Source organism: Lepisosteus platostomus, unplaced genomic scaffold (genome assembly GCF_059453375.1).
Source record: "Lepisosteus platostomus isolate fLepPlt1 unplaced genomic scaffold, fLepPlt1.hap1 Scaffold_32_H1, whole genome shotgun sequence".
Classification (NCBI taxonomy): domain Eukaryota; kingdom Metazoa; phylum Chordata; class Actinopteri; order Semionotiformes; family Lepisosteidae; genus Lepisosteus; species Lepisosteus platostomus.
In genome coordinates, this window is record NW_028291660.1 from 102,727 (window position 1) to 119,892 (window position 17,166).

The window sequence follows — 17,166 nt, forward strand, 5'->3', positions numbered from 1 at the left end:
AGTGTCCGGCATGTTTTCTGTGTATAGCTGTCTTTTAACGCATACAGAATTCATTCGAAATCATTGATTTCTCCTATTAACAAGGGTCCCTTTTTGAACCTGCCAGAAGCATTCTTTCAATGTAACAGATTTACTCCGGGGAAAGGCAGCATGACATTGAGAGTAGCTCAAGCTTTCAGCACCCGTATCGGACTGCGTGTATGCAGACACCGCTCAGAATCCCCTGTAAGATTCTCCTTCAATTCCGTTTTGCTCTTTCAAAAGGCTTCGCTTTGCTAGTCACAATCCAAGGCTCATGACAGCATTTGGAACCAATCGGCACTGCGTTGGCCGGGAATCGAACCCGGGTCAACTGCTTGGAAGGCAGCTATGCTCACCACTATACCACCAACGCACGCCCACAGGCGCCCTGCAGGACACCACCAGAGAATGCTCACGATTTCGGAAGCTGTCTCCGGGACGTGCTGATTCCACACATCCTGAATAAATCATGATATTGTTAGTTGCTGTAGCTAGACGTTCAAATGAGTTTCATGGCCAGATGGACTGTTTCCTCCAGCGGTATAGTATTGCAGTGAGACAGCACGATGCCTGCAAGACTATGTCACGCTAAACGCCACAGATTGTGTTTGTCCGTTCGTGTCAGTCGTCCTGCAGCCACGGGAAGTGGGACACAAACATGCTGCAATGCTTTCAAGACGTTAGGATTTGTTTGTGTAACATCCGAGAAGAGTACTTGTGGCTTGAATGTGAACTGTACGTGCCCGCCCCCTTTCCTCTGTAGTGCATGAGTTCCTCCCGGCACGCCCTTCGTCATTGTTCTGTCATCTTGTATTTAAAGGCTTGTATTTCTGCTGCTGAAAATAAGCAACGGTTTTCTCACAACGCCCTTTGTTCCCAACGGAGCCCTTGTCTGTCATGAAATTCTTCAAAACCTCAAGCTAGAAGAAGAAGACGACAAATATGAAGCGTTACCGCAACGACATGCCATGAGACGATCGATAACGATTTCCATAGGATCCCCGCGGTTGCCTGGCAACCGTCAGCTTTGCGCAGTGGCAGTATCGTAGCCTGTGAGGTTTAGCCGAGGCGCGATTATTGCTAGTTGAAAACTTTTCCCAATGCCCCGCTTCCGCCGGTTTGCAATACAATCGGCGAAAGCAATTTTTGACAGTCTCGTCAGAGACTGAGCAAGGTGTTTAAAGACAGATTTGGTCATGGTGACATCATGGTAGAAAGAAACGAGCTTGTTACGTCTCAACAGAAACGCTCTTTAGCTCTTTCAGCGTTATGCAGAGAACAGCGTCTGTCGAGATCACTTTTGAGTCAGCGCGAAACGCCGTGTGCTGTCAGTTTGATTTCATATTGCTCGTAGCGGCGCCCGGCTTTTGTCTGTCAAACGTTAGGTTGCGCTTCTTCATGCTGCATCGTCGGCATGAGTGGAGCTTTTTAAACGTCTGTACTTACTGCGCCCCATAAGAAATGGTTTGTCCCCGTTCAAAAGAGATTGTGCGATGTCCTGCAGCGTTCGCAAAGCAAACCTTTGACAGTTTGAAAAGAGGAATTTATTCTGCTTCCTGTGCGTGCAGTAGTTACAAAGTTGAACGTCTTTACACGATGTGCTGCAGTTTTCAGTGGGCGGGCTTTGTCAGATGGCTTGGAAAAACGCACTGAGACATCATGAGCAGTGTCCGGCATGTTTTCTGTGTATAGCTGTCTTTTAACGCATACAGAATTCATTCGAAATCATTGATTTCTCCTATTAACAAGGGTCCCTTTTTGAACCTGCCAGAAGCATTCTTTCAATGTAACAGATTTACTCCGGGGAAAGGCAGCATGACATTGAGAGTAGCTCAAGCTTTCAGCACCCGTATCGGACTGCGTGTATGCAGACACCGCTCAGAATCCCCTGTAAGATTCTCCTTCAATTCCGTTTTGCTCTTTCAAAAGGCTTCGCTTTGCTAGTCACAATCCAAGGCTCATGACAGCATTTGGAACCAATCGGCACTGCGTTGGCCGGGAATCGAACCCGGGTCAACTGCTTGGAAGGCAGCTATGCTCACCACTATACCACCAACGCACGCCCACAGGCGCCCTGCAGGACACCACCAGAGAATGCTCACGATTTCGGAAGCTGTCTCCGGGACGTGCTGATTCCACACATCCTGAATAAATCATGATATTGTTAGTTGCTGTAGCTAGACGTTCAAATGAGTTTCATGGCCAGATGGACTGTTTCCTCCAGCGGTATAGTATTGCAGTGAGACAGCACGATGCCTGCAAGACTATGTCACGCTAAACGCCACAGATTGTGTTTGTCCGTTCGTGTCAGTCGTCCTGCAGCCACGGGAAGTGGGACACAAACATGCTGCAATGCTTTCAAGACGTTAGGATTTGTTTGTGTAACATCCGAGAAGAGTACTTGTGGCTTGAATGTGAACTGTACGTGCCCGCCCCCTTTCCTCTGTAGTGCATGAGTTCCTCCCGGCACGCCCTTCGTCATTGTTCTGTCATCTTGTATTTAAAGGCTTGTATTTCTGCTGCTGAAAATAAGCAACGGTTTTCTCACAACGCCCTTTGTTCCCAACGGAGCCCTTGTCTGTCATGAAATTCTTCAAAACCTCAAGCTAGAAGAAGAAGACGACAAATATGAAGCGTTACCGCAACGACATGCCATGAGACGATCGATAACGATTTCCATAGGATCCCCGCGGTTGCCTGGCAACCGTCAGCTTTGCGCAGTGGCAGTATCGTAGCCTGTGAGGTTTAGCCGAGGCGCGATTATTGCTAGTTGAAAACTTTTCCCAATACCCCGCTTCCGCCGGTTTGCAATACAATCGGCGAAAGCAATTTTTGACAGTCTCGTCAGAGACTGAGCAAGGTGTTTAAAGACAGATTTGGTCATGGTGACATCATGGTAGAAAGAAACGAGCTTGTTACGTCTCAACAGAAACGCTCTTTAGCTCTTTCAGCGTTATGCAGAGAACAGCGTCTGTCGAGATCACTTTTGAGTCAGCGCGAAACGCCGTGTGCTGTCAGTTTGATTTCATATTGCTCGTAGCGGCGCCCGGCTTTTGTCTGTCAAACGTTAGGTTGCGCTTCTTCATGCTGCATCGTCGGCATGAGTGGAGCTTTTTAAACGTCTGTACTTACTGCGCCCCATAAGAAATGGTTTGTCCCCGTTCAAAAGAGATTGTGCGATGTCCTGCAGCGTTCGCAAAGCAAACCTTTGACAGTTTGAAAAGAGGAATTTATTCTGCTTCCTGTGCGTGCAGTAGTTACAAAGTTGAACGTCTTTACACGATGTGCTGCAGTTTTCAGTGGGCGGGCTTTGTCAGATGGCTTGGAAAAACGCACTGAGACATCATGAGCAGTGTCCGGCATGTTTTCTGTGTATAGCTGTCTTTTAACGCATACAGAATTCATTCGAAATCATTGATTTCTCCTATTAACAAGGGTCCCTTTTTGAACCTGCCAGAAGCATTCTTTCAATGTAACAGATTTACTCCGGGGAAAGGCAGCATGACATTGAGAGTAGCTCAAGCTTTCAGCACCCGTATCGGACTGCGTGTATGCAGACACCGCTCAGAATCCCCTGTAAGATTCTCCTTCAATTCCGTTTTGCTCTTTCAAAAGGCTTCGCTTTGCTAGTCACAATCCAAGGCTCATGACAGCATTTGGAACCAATCGGCACTGCGTTGGCCGGGAATCGAACCCGGGTCAACTGCTTGGAAGGCAGCTATGCTCACCACTATACCACCAACGCACGCCCACAGGCGCCCTGCAGGACACCACCAGAGAATGCTCACGATTTCGGAAGCTGTCTCCGGGACGTGCTGATTCCACACATCCTGAATAAATCATGATATTGTTAGTTGCTGTAGCTAGACGTTCAAATGAGTTTCATGGCCAGATGGACTGTTTCCTCCAGCGGTATAGTATTGCAGTGAGACAGCACGATGCCTGCAAGACTATGTCACGCTAAACGCCACAGATTGTGTTTGTCCGTTCGTGTCAGTCGTCCTGCAGCCACGGGAAGTGGGACACAAACATGCTGCAATGCTTTCAAGACGTTAGGATTTGTTTGTGTAACATCCGAGAAGAGTACTTGTGGCTTGAATGTGAACTGTACGTGCCCGCCCCCTTTCCTCTGTAGTGCATGAGTTCCTCCCGGCACGCCCTTCGTCATTGTTCTGTCATCTTGTATTTAAAGGGTTGTATTTCTGCTGCTGAAAATAAGCAACGGTTTTCTCACAACGCCCTTTGTTCCCAACGGAGCCCTTGTCTGTCATGAAATTCTTCAAAACCTCAAGCTAGAAGAAGAAGACGACAAATATGAAGCGTTACCGCAACGACATGCCATGAGACGATCGATAACGATTTCCATAGGATCCCCGCGGTTGCCTGGCAACCGTCAGCTTTGCGCAGTGGCAGTATCGTAGCCTGTGAGGTTTAGCCGAGGCGCGATTATTGCTAGTTGAAAACTTTTCCCAATACCCCGCTTCCGCCGGTTTGCAATACAATCGGCGAAAGCAATTTTTGACAGTCTCATAAGTCTTATGAGAGGAAAGGCAAAAACTACAGGGAAGTCCTGCCCAGGCCAGCACTCCCACGGTCTCCCAACTACAGGAGCAGTGCTCCAAGCAGCTGCTTGACCCGCCAGGTAAAGCACACCCCCTTTTCATCCCTGAAGAAGAGTGGATCTCCCTGTCCGGTAATGAATGGGAGTCCTTTCTGTGCACCCTGGTACCTCAGGGGGTCCAGGACTACCACCCCATGGTGGTGGGAGGGGGTCCAGGTGGCAGAAGTGCAGGTTGATGATGTAATTCTTAGCCTCAGCTCTGAGAAGTCCATAATCAGTGAAGGTCTGTTCGAGGACCTGTCGCGAAGCTGTCAGGTGACCCTGGTGACGCAGTCACAGGTTCTGTGGTGGGCACCCCCATCTCATAGGTCCATTTGGAGCAAAGGAAGCTGTGTAGCTTCCATCTCCATCGGAAAAAGGAAGTTTGCTCACTACTTCCTATTGGAAGTACCTATTGGTTCGACTGGGCGCCCAGCTGGACACAGTAAACAGTGTGCTGTGGACACGGGTGGACCCAGATGCCCACTCTCTAAGCGGTGACCCCGAGAACATTCGGTCAGGTCAGACGATTCCTCAGGCCTGCCAGGTAGTAAACGAATCGGACCTGATCGTTCCTGTGTCAACAGCAGGGTTTCCAGTACGCCTTGTCCTAAAGAAGGGACAGAGAATGGACGCTGAGATGGTTTTCTTCCAACCATCAGCTCAGTTTATCAGACTGAACCTAGCAGTCTGTTGTACCCCCAGACTGGAACGGAATGGCCGAGCCACCTGCCTGTTGGTGCAGAACATAGCAAAACAAGATGTCAAAATCCCTGCTCGCACTGACATGGGACTGGTAATTGACAATGGTTTCTATGATTTCGAACTGGCCATCCCAGTACTGGGGCAGCTCCCTGGTCCCTTGGCCAGGGAGGGGGGAACCGAGCAGGTGTACTACACCTACCCCCGGCGGATGATTGCAATTATGCCAATAGAGGGATTCTGCAACCAGGAGGTGTGCAGGGTGGACCTTAGCGATAAGGATGAGATGGTTGTGTACACAGTACACGCAGGTGTTCCGATGGACCACTCAGCCGAGAGTACGACCCGGGATACCGCCATGCCGTCAAAAGCGGGGTTCCTAGAGCAGGTACAGGAACAGGTTGGCAAGGCAGATGCCCTGGAAACGGAAAGCCAGCGTCAGCAGCTGCGTCAGAATTTCCAGGATTTCCGGGAAGTGTTTGCACGGGACGCCTATGACTGCGGGGTGACGGATTTGAACACAGTGCGCATTCCAACGGCCCCTGGCGCCCGCCCAACCTATGTCAGGCAGTATCGCATTCCCCTCACGGCATACGAGTCCATAAAGCAGACGTTGGATGCTCTACTAGAGCGTCAGATCATAAGGGAGTGTAACTCCACTTATAACTCCCCACTGTGGCCGGTGCTGAAACCCAATGGTAAATGGCGTCTGACCATTGACTACCGGCAGCTGAATAAACAGGTTCCTTTGTCACGATGGCCAATGATCTACCTAGATCAGGAGTTAGCCAAGGTGACAACAGCGAAATATTTCACCACAGTGGATGTGGCCAATGGGTTCTGGACCCTTAAGGTAGAACCAACAGACCAGTACAAACTGGCCTTTTCCTTTGGAAACAGGCAGTTCACCTGGAATCGATGCCCCTTTGGGTATTCCAACTCCCCAGCGGAGTTCAACATATTTCTGCACCAAGCCATGAGTGATGCAGCCGCCAGGGGCAACCTGGTCTATGTGGACGATATTCTGATGAGGAGTCAGACCTGGGAAGAACACATGGCCGAGATCAGGCATGTGTTGACCCAGCTCTCCTGTGCAGGGGCCAAACTGTCCCTGGCTAAGGGACAGTGGTGTAGGACCCAAGTGGAGTACGTGGGACTGTTGGTTGGAGCCCAAGGCATACAGCCACAGTCCAGCAGAGTCCAAGCTATCCAGAATATGAAGTCGCCCACTAACCTGTCTGAACTGCGCAGCTTTCTGGGAGTATGTAATTATTCCCAGCAGTTCATTGAGGATTACGCTGAAATAGCAAGGCCCCTCCACAAGCTGTTGCAGAAAGACGTGCCCTTTGAGTGGGGGCCTTCCCCAGAACAGGCTGTGATGGAGCTGAAGCGCAGACTCGGTAGTGCGCCGAGCTTGGCCTACCCTGACAAAAATAAGGTCTTCTACCTTGAAGCAGGGTTCTCAGAGCACTGCCTTGGGGCTGCTCTGAGTCAGGAATATAACCAAGAGCGAAGGGTGGTGGCATATGCCAGTCGAGCCCTGAGCCCAGTGGAGCAAAAGTTCTTGGACTGCGAGAAGGCCCTGTTGTCTACGGTCTGGTCGGTAGAACACTTCCCTAGTTATGTTGGGGGACAAAAGATCATCATCGAAACCTGCCACCAACCTGTGACATTCCTGCATAGCCAGAGACTGAAAGCGGGCAGGGTGTCAAATAGCAGGATTGTGGCATGAATGATGGCCCTACAAGGCTATGAGATAGAGGTACGTTATGCACAGAGCAAGAAAATGTACCTGGGACAGGGCCTGGCTTTGGGCCAAGTGTGTCACGGCTGTGACACTGACATGGAAGCTCCAGAAACAATTCCCGCTGCTGAGCTACCGAACAATCATCGGTACTACGATGAGAACGTGGGCCAGGGCTTACCCATGGCCTATGTTGACGGTTGCTCTTTTCGCCACGAACAGCAGGTGCTAGCAGGGGTAGGAGTAGTCTGGCAAGACAATACTCCCTGTGGGCCGACCCGCTATAAGCTAGGACCAAAGACTAGTCAGTATGCGGAAGTAGCTGGGGTGCTGATCACCCTCCAGCAGGCCCTGACACATGGCCTTAAACAGTTTGTCATCTGTAGTGACTCGAACTACGCCCGACATAGCTTCGTGTCTCACGTTCCGTATTGGAAGGGTAACGGCATGAAAAATGCCCGGGGCAAGGAAGTAAAGAACAAAGAGTTGTTCCTGGCCAGTGACAAGCTCACGACCGAGGCTGGAATGATGGTTTACTGGAGGAAGGTGAAGGGACACTCCCAGGTGAAGGGACCCGACAAAGACGGGAATGATGAGGCCGACCGGTTGGCCAAATCTGGCGCCTTAGAGGGTGAACCCTGGCAGTTCCAGCAGGAATGGCTACCCCCAGAATTCGTGGCTGAGGTCAAGGCGGTCACCCGAAGCAGGGCTAGACAGGATGTCGGAGCTGACCCTCAATCTGTAGTGCTTGGGTCACAGGGTTTTAACACCGATCTTGCGGAAATGCAGAAACAGGACCCAGCAATTGGGCAAATGTATCAGCATATCGCTGACCCAGTGCGTCAACCTCTTTCGGAGCAGGTGCTGAGCCAGTCTCTGGAGCTGAAGGAGCTGGCAGAGGTGAAAGACAACCTAAAAATTATAAAGGGGTTGTTGGTTTGTGTACCAGTTGCACAAGGTGTCCCAAAGTGGGTAGTTCCCCACTGTCATCGGGGGGTCATGATCCAACATGCTCATGACGAACCCTGTGGGGGTCACCGGGGAATCAAGGCTACATACGACACTATCCAGCAGGTGGCATTCTGGACTCACATGGGCCAAGACATCGCCGCGTATGTAAAGGGGTGTCTGACGTGTAGCCAGTTCCAACCATCACGGCCCTTGCACCGTGCACCACTCCAGAAAAAGGGCATGACATTCACCTGGTCCAATCTTCAAATGGATTGGGTGGGGCCGCTGGTGAGGTCATCCAGAGGGAACAAATATTTCCTCACTGTTACGTGTGCATTCACAAAATGGATTGAGTGCCTCCCAGCACCCAACGACACGGCAGAGACAACTGCAGTGCTGTTGGTGAACCATGTGTTCAGTCGATGGGGATTCCCCCTGACCGTGGTCTCGGATCGGGGAACCCATTTCACAGCTACAGTAATGGCAACCCTGTGGAATATGCTTGGGGTCAAGACCCAGTTGCATATCTCCTACCACCCTCAATCCTCGGGCCAGGCAGAAAGGGCAAACCGAACGGTGGTTAGTATGCTCAAAAAGTTTGTCTCCAACAGCAGTAGGGACTGAGACATTAAGCTGCCCCTGGTTCTGATGGCCATCCGAGCTACGCCCCATTGCTCTACGGGGGTCCCACCTTTTGAGATGATGACAAGTCGGAAGATGACTCTTCCCCTACACTGTCTTTATGGGGTGGAGGACCTGAGCACGACGGGGGCTGCTACGGCCCATCAGTATGTGTCAGACCTGCGAGCACATCTGCAGGCAACCTTTGCTTTTGCCCAGAACAATCTGGGAAGGAGTGCAGAGGGTAGGAAAGCATACTATGACTGAAAGGCAGTTAACCAGGAACTCCAAGTAGGAGACAAGGTCCTGTACTTCCAATTTGCCAAACCCACAGGGGTGGCCCGGAAGTACTTACCCAGTTGGACAGGACCCCACGAGATTGTCGATAAGGTATCACCGGTAGCTTATCGAATTCAGATTGAGAAGGGAAGGCAATCTCTGGTCTACAAGTGGGTGCATCGCAACCACCTCCGGTTGTATCGCCCACCTCAAATGGCGCCGGAGAACACAGAATAGGGTTAAACGTCCAAACCCGATCAAAGAGGGGGGTGCCCCTTTGTAGCTGCAGGCAGTTAGGTACTGTACTGTAGGTCCTGCTAGGAAAATATATTCAAAATTATAGTGGAACTGTACCATGTGCCTCATCTATGTTCCAGAATGGGAATCCTAAAACTGCCACGGCTGGTCCTGACAGTACTGTGGATCGCCTCGACACAGCCCCTTGAAGTTGTGGAACCTGGTCCTCCTACCGGCATAGTCCTGCAGGAAACCATAGTCCTCTCCATGGAAATCTTTATGGTACAATCTTTTTTTTTTCTTATAAAATATACTTTATTCCGAAAAAAAACACATCTCAAAAGGAAACATCTCACACGATAACACTCCACAAAATTAAAACATCGGCGGAACGGCGGTGATTGTCCGTTATCAATCCTTGCAAGGGTGGGCGTATTTGCGCTATTATGAGAGTCCCTCCAAACCCTACCGCTTGCTGTAAACCATTAATCCCTGTACAGGGTCCATAGGCCTTTCCAGCGCTCCTTTGCCGTGGGGAAACCCCATTTAGCAACGTCGCGCTTCATCCTCCTCCTGAGGTCCGCCAGGATCCTCTCTTCCAGCTCCCTCGCTCCCCACTTGTTGTTGTGCCGGATGAGATTGTTCCTCGCGTCCCACAGGCCTTTCTTTGTGAGGGACAGCAGCAGCCACATCAGGAACTGCGTCCCCCTGTCCAGTCCGGTAGGTGCCAGCCCCAGCAGAATGTACTGGTAGCTGAGCACCGCATTCGTTTCCAGGAGTTGCATTATGTTGTCCATTCTGCCCCACGCCGCCTTGGCGAAGGGGCAGCTCCTTCACTTTATTAAGATACTGAAGAAAGATGTGGAGACGGGGGTTTGAATTTAATCCTTTCTGTAGGGGGTTTAGACTTTCAAGTCACAAGCTGGGGTTTATGGCAGGAAAGGGGGGTTAACTGATAAGGATTGCAGATGCAAGCTAGGAACCCCCCTGGGTGTAATGTTAAACTGACCATTTGTCCAGAACATCGTAAACTGGCCAAATACCATGAACCCCCCTCTTTACCATCAGACCGAGTGACGTCAGAAACGGAGAAGAAAACACTATATAACCCAAAAGTTTGTAACAGTACGGGGAACAATACTTCGGTTTTGTTGTTTCTTGCGGGAAACAAGACTTCGGCTTTATTGTTCCTTGCATGCAATAAACTCATCTGTTTTACTTCATCTCGGGATCAAGAACCTTATTTCTTCTGTTACAACAAATTTGGCGTAGTCGGCGGATGCTCCAGAAGGCGCAGAACTTCCCATCGGCAGGAGAGATGGTCAGCGCGCACATAACTAAGAGGTAAGGACTCCTCTTTTATTTAAAAGTCCTGACTCTCTCTGACCGATTGGGAAATCTCTGCTCCCTGCGAGAATCGCCCGAGATGACGGAGTAAACGTGAGTTTCTGAATTCCTCTGGCCCGGGGAAGACACCGGTGTATGTAATGGGTTGTTTGCTGTAAGCCCAGAATTTGGTCTGGCAGGGGTTCCGCGGTATTGTGTACAGGCGTTCGAAGCTGGTATATGCCTTAATTGCGCGTGGAGTTTTTGAACGGGTTTTGGACCCTTACCGTGAAGTTCAGGACTGGTGTGGGCCTTAATTGCGCCCGGAGTTCTGAAGGTCAGAACTGGTTTGGGCCTTAATTGCGCCCGGAGTTCTGAGGCTCAGGATCGGTGTGGGCCTTAATTGCGCCCGGAGTTCTGTGGCTCGGGATCGGTGTGGGCCTTAATTGCGCCCGGGGTTCTGGAGTGGTGCATTAAATGCACGTATAATCCAGGATTGGTGTGGGCCTTAATTGCGCCCGGGGTCCTGAGATTAGCTACGCCTTGATTGTGCACAGATTGGCGTGGCGTGGTTTTTTTGTTTTAAAGGAAACAGGAGTAGAAGAGATATATATATATATATGTATGTATGTTTTTGGTGTTTTCCTTGTTTGTGAAATACATATACACACGCACGACACTAACATAAACACACCTCATAATAAAAGAGCAAAGCATTAAGTAGCAGGATTTAAAGGACGTTGAGACCCGAGAATCGCCCTGATTGAGCTCAGTGCGTAAGTCCACCCCGGGGCAAAAGCAGCGATGCTGGCGTTCTGGGGATGGTGAATTACTGATCAAGAAAGGGGGTTTTCGAGGTCTCGTTTCTTACCTGTGAACAGTGCGGTGTAAGCCCTCTCTAAAGTCTCGGAGAGGCATTTAGATCTGGAGGTAACAGACGCCCTTAGCTGAATGAGTGCAGTAATGCACAGGTTTTTCCAAGTGAAAACATCCCCCTACTGAATGAGCTGTTACCTCACACACGACAAAAGTAAATCTTAAAGAAACCAAACGTGTGCTAATTGGGTGTTTGAGAAAGTGGTGGAAGTATCTGATTACATATCGGAAAAGTGTAAATTGACTGAAAGGGAAGAGAAATATAGGAAGAAGCTGAGTCTGTCAGAAGGAGTTTGGGGCGAAGATGCCTGTAAAAAAGCGTATGAACATTGGAACAAAAACAAAGATTTAGCTGCAGCCCTGGTGATCGGCCGACACCTGAGGTGGCAGATTAGCATGAAGGAGAAATCAGAATGGGATAAAAAAGAGAAGGAGTTCACAGAAAAAATAAAAGCGTTAAATGAGAGGAAAGATAATTTATTTGCGGCAAAAGAGGTACTAGAAAAAAAGCTAAAAGAGGGAGTACAGGAGAATGAGAAACTAAAGAAGGAATTAACTCCTGGTCACGCTGCACTGGTTAATGTGCTACAGCCGGCGACTAAGTTATATCCTGCTCTCCCACAGGGGAACAAACAGGCAGGAAACGAAAATAATTGGGATCAATTCCCACAGTGGCCATATGGAGATGGGGGGTCGGATTGGGATAACACTTGGTATGAGTGTGATAAAGACGGATCAGAGTCTCCCCTGTTAGAGGGAGGGCGCCCGTAGGTCTGTACTCTCACTCGAAGTGGGAAAGGACTTGATGTAGCAGGGGCTGGCGCCGTTGATGACAGCGCCACTCTAGCTCCGTCTCGCACCCCGCCGAGGGGGTCCGTTCTCGCACCTACCTTCCCTGAATCCCCAATACGATCAAATCCAAAACCGGAGGATATTGACCGGTGGGCTAGAGAAGTACCGCACACAAAATTAGGGATGCAGCGAACCTGGAGTGCGCTTCAGGAATTAAAAGATACTTATGGTATCTCCCCCCTGACTGCCGCTATGATCCTCAGAAGGACAGGGGAAAAGCGTGTCGGAGAACTTAAACAATTGTGTGAGGATAACGGCAGGGGAGGGCGATGGGAATGGGTTTGGCGATGGCTTAAACAAAATTATCCACCAAAGACAGATTGGAAAAAGATATCTGCGCGTCAGCAAAAAGAAAGCGAGGATGTGGCTGACTTCACTGACCGCTTCGTCACACTCTGGCTGGAATGCTCAGGACTAAGTGACGAAGATGATGTGAATAGCGACGCCTCTGCTGTGATTAAACAAATTTATTTGGGCGGTCTTAAGCCTGATATAGCCAAAGCCCTTCAGTTAAAAGAGCCCGAAATAGGGCAAGATACGACTAAACAATTTGAGGAAATAGTTAAAATGGCACGGCAAATCGAGAGAAATATGTATGCTAAGGTGCGGGCAATACAAACAGGGTGGACACCCCCCATACTGAAGGGTGGAGCTGGCCCTGACACCCGACTAAATCCAAAAGGCGAAATTACAACTCGGTGCCATTATTGTAAAAATTTCGGACATTGGCAAAAGAATTGCAAAAAGCGATTAGCCAGTGAGGGCAGGATTGGAAGATACCGAGATCCCCCTTTCAATCCCTCAAATCGAGAGGGGCAAAAAAACCTGTTGTCACAATTACAGGATTTGAGCGAAGCAGACAAACGCGCTATCAGGGAGCTTTTAAACTAGGACTCCCCCTAGTGGCCTCCCTACGCCTATCTCAGGAACTGAGTGAAAAAGAGCTCAAATTACAATGCACGATTAATGGGATTCAAATGTCACTTTTATGGGACACTGGGGCTCAATTATCGTGTTTATCTGAACAGTCAGCCAAACGGTGTGGTGTCATGTTCACAGGGAGGGAGCTGGAGGCCACTGGTGTAGGGGGTAATCGAATAACACTCAGAGAAACTCAAAAACTCAAGATTAGACTAGGAGATGGGGAGGTAACATTTAATGCTGTCATGTGGGTAGGATCTACCCCAGATCTGTTGGGATGGGATGCTCTGAAATACCTACAAGGGGTTACATTAACCATACATGAGGAGAGGGTGGAGGTAAACATCTGGTCCCTCCAAAAAGACGAACTAAAAGGGCATTCAATTTGGACTATGGATAAGGACGAATGCGGGCTTCTGGATATGGAACCCGCCACATTTACTGGGAAATCCCCGCCATACACAAAGCCATATAAAATCAACAAAGAGGCGGAGGAAGGGGTTCGACCAGTAATACAAAAACTATTGACTCAAGGCATTGTACGAAAAACACACAGTACAAGCAACAGTCCAATATGGCCCGTAAAGAAAGCCAGCGGAGCATGGCGATTCACAGTTGATTACTCAAAAGCTAATCAACACATCAACCGTCTCACCCCCTTGGTAGCAGACCCCTCTGCTATTTTTCAACTACTGACCCCTGAGCACCAGGTGTTTTCAGTAATTGACATGGCTAATGGGTTCTGGTCTGTTCCTCTACACCCAGAGTTACAAGATTGGTTCGCTTTTGTTGTAGATGGAGAACAATATACTTGGACCAGGTTACCACAGGGGTTTCATAACAGCCCCACCGTGTATCACATGGCACTTCGGAGGCATCTCCGGGAGCTGCCTCAAGTGTCCTCCGTCGTTATCCAATATGTGGATGATATTTTAATCGCGTCTCCTGACGAGGAAACCCACAAGAAGGACCTCCAAATTATTCTCAACCAACTGGTTAAAAAAGGACACAAGGCTAGTTATAGCAAAGCACAGTTATGCCTAGACACCGTAATTTACTTGGGACAAAAGATTAGTCAGGGAAAAAGGGAATTGACAGAAGATCGGGCCTAGGCAATCCGAACACACCCTAGTCCCAATACGGTGAGAGAGCTCCGATCATTTCTGGGTCTGTGCAATTTCAATAGAAATTGGGTTGATGCTTTTTCTGAAAGGGCCAAACCACTTACAGACCTATTAAAGGGGGGAGGGAGGTCCCTTGATCCTATTGCTTGGAGTCCTGAAGCTGAACATGCTTTTAATGATTTAAAACAAGCTCTGTTACAGGCTCCTGCATTGGGGTTTCCTCAGACAGATCAACCATTCTACCTCTACGTAAGTGAAAAGAATGGATTTTGGACAGCTGTACTAACACAGGAACATGGGGGTAGGTACCGCCCGGTAGGGTATTACTCTGGATCCTTGGACGAGGTAGCCAGGGGCTGGGATCCATGTCTACGAGCCGTTCAGGCCGTCTGTCTAGCAGTACAGGCAGTCAATAACATAGTACTAGATCAACAACTGATTGTTCGATGCCCACATGCGGTACACACCCTCATGTCCCTGAATCGGGTCAGTCAGGTTAATGCGATACGATGGAGCAAGTGGCAGGTCTTGTTAGAGGCTCCAAATATTACCATTGAACGTGAAGGAGCTCTAAATCCAGCCACATTGTTACCTGACCCATCAGAAGCCTACATGTTAGAACACAGCTGTGATGTTTGGGCAATGGGAGAAGATGAGGGCATCAAAATAGCCGAGCAACCACTAAGGAATGAAGACCTCATCCTCTTCACTGATGGAACTTAATTCACAAATTCTAGTGGGGAGAGGAAAGCGGGTTGGGCTGTGACTACAGAACATGATATCCAATGTGGGGGAAGATTTGAGGTACCCACGTCAGCACAGTGAGCTGAACTGAAAGCTTTGGTGGAAGCCTGTAAATTAGCAAAAGGCAAGACCACCATAATATACACAGACTCACGATACGCATTTGGAGTATGCCATGACTTTGGAAGGTTATGGAGTAATAGGGATTTTTTAACCTCTGCTGGCACTCCGGTAAAGAATGCAGATCTGGTGTCTGAGCTGCTTGCGGCTCTCCAACTCCCAAAGCAGGTAGCTGTAGTCAAATGTAAGGGCCACAGCAGAGAGGACACTCCCGAGGCCAGGGGCAATAAGCTGGCAGACTGGACAGCACATCAAGCTGCCCTGGGGCAATGGGAGGAGTGGGCTATAGAAAAACCTCTTCAGATTATTTCAGTTTGCACAGTGAACATACAGGCACTCCGGACGGAACAGCTCAGCGAGCTCCAGGCCCAGGCCCTAAGGATTGAGAAATGGACCTGGATGGAACGCAATGTGGGGCTGCAGAAGGATGGGACCTGGAGGTGCCAGCGTACAGGCAGACCCGCCTGTCCCAAGCAACTAATGCCCTACCTGGCACAGCAAATACACTCCACAGGGCACCCAGGTGTTAGCCAAATGACTCGACACTTTGCTCAGAGCTGGGTGGGCACAGGCGTTGTACCACAGGCGTGAAACCCTTCGCAGCTGATGTGGTACAACGCTGTGGCGAGTGCCAAAAAGCCTCTGGAGCACCGCCGGTTCGGGCTCCTAATCTTCGACGTCCTGCACCCGAGGGGCCCTTTAGACACTGGCAAATAGACTATTGTTCACTGCCACCCTGTAAAGGGAAAACAGGTCTCCTAGTGATGGTGGACCAGTTTTCTAGATGGGTGGAGGCTGTCCCTGTCAAACGAGAGACTGCGCAGACAACTGCCAAATATCTCGTGACAGAAGTAATTCCCCGATGGGGACTCCCGTGTCGCATAGACTCAGACCAGGGCACACATTTTACTGGAAAAGTGTGTCAGGTGGTGGCAGACCTACTAGGGATCAAATGGGACCTGCATTGCCCTCATCACCCGCAGTCCTCCGGCATGGTGGAACGGGTGAACCGGACTTTGAAAGCTAAATTGACAAAGTACCACCTGGGAGGGATCCCCTGGGTGGATGCATTGCCCGCCGTACTGTGCAGCATCCGGGCTGGGACAAATCGAATAGTGGGGCTGAGCCCGTTTGAGGTGATCACGGGGCGTCCCATGAGACTGAGTGACTCTCCAGGACATGACAGAGTAGGCTTGAGTATACTAACTGATTCTCTGTTACAGTATTGCAAGTTGCTGACAGAGGCCACCCAAGGAGCCCGCGAGCAGGTCCTGGAGGCGTGGGGACCACCACCTGAAGGAGGGCACGACCTCATCCCAGGAGAGTGGGTGTGGATCAGGAAATTTCCTTCACAGGTTCTCCAGCCCAGGTGGGACGGACCCTACCAGATCCTGTTGACAACTGAGTCTGCGGTTCGAGTGGAAGGAAAAGATCGCTGGATCCACGCGTCACACTGCCGACGAGCCTCATCCCCATTTACAGACTCAGAATGAAATCATTTCTGTCAATAACGATAATTGTTGCTGTAGGACTATGTTCCGCAGGGATTAATGATCATCTCTCCCACAAAGGAGAACATGGAATTAATTCCTTTTTAGGCGTCTCCTATCTGACAGCTAAGAAAACCAACCAAAGTGCCTGCTGGGTGTGTGCCGCATTACCCAAATATGTACAGGAAGGACTTCCTATGGGGGCCATTCCTTGGCGTCTCGAGGAAGTCATAGGCATGATCATTTGGAGGGATAATTTAGGAGATTTTATATGACAAACTATGGGGGTTGCCATAACACGACTTTAACCTGCACAACATTACAATATCTACAGGAGCGAGGCTTAGAGCCCACGAGTTTCACAGGCTCTTACGCTCCTAAATATAACAGAAGCCATACACCACCATACCTGACTCTAAATAAGGAACGTGAGGGAAACATATGTTTTCAGCACACTAATGGTCTGCACTTGGTTGGATGGAGTCGTTGCAACCTTACCATCGCTGCAAATATATCCACCTCTACCTTCCAAATTCCAGGATGGGATCGGCACACCCC

General features: G+C 49.7%; 5 non-coding genes and 1 pseudogene across 5 annotated transcripts; 3 read left to right on the forward strand and 3 right to left on the reverse strand.

Annotated features, from left to right (window-relative positions):
• Positions 1-322: 322 nt before the first annotated feature.
• On the reverse strand, positions 323-394 carry trnag-ucc (transfer RNA glycine (anticodon UCC)). The gene has a single exon. It is a non-coding gene; the product is annotated as a tRNA-Gly (tRNA).
• Positions 395-1,044: 650 nt separating this feature from the next.
• LOC148634292 (U4 spliceosomal RNA) lies at positions 1,045-1,186 on the forward strand. The gene has a single exon (XR_015933584.1). It is a non-coding gene; the product is annotated as a U4 spliceosomal RNA (small nuclear RNA).
• An 822-nt stretch (positions 1,187-2,008) lies between these two features.
• trnag-ucc (transfer RNA glycine (anticodon UCC)) lies at positions 2,009-2,080 on the reverse strand. The gene has a single exon. It is a non-coding gene; the product is annotated as a tRNA-Gly (tRNA).
• A 650-nt stretch (positions 2,081-2,730) lies between these two features.
• On the forward strand, positions 2,731-2,872 carry LOC148634294 (U4 spliceosomal RNA). The gene has a single exon (XR_015933571.1). It is a non-coding gene; the product is annotated as a U4 spliceosomal RNA (small nuclear RNA).
• Positions 2,873-3,694: 822 nt separating this feature from the next.
• Positions 3,695-3,766, reverse strand: trnag-ucc (transfer RNA glycine (anticodon UCC)). Its single transcript has one exon. It is a non-coding gene; the product is annotated as a tRNA-Gly (tRNA).
• Positions 3,767-4,416: 650 nt separating this feature from the next.
• Positions 4,417-4,565, forward strand: LOC148634296 (U4 spliceosomal RNA; annotated as a pseudogene).
• The last annotated feature ends 12,601 nt before the right edge of the window (positions 4,566-17,166 follow it).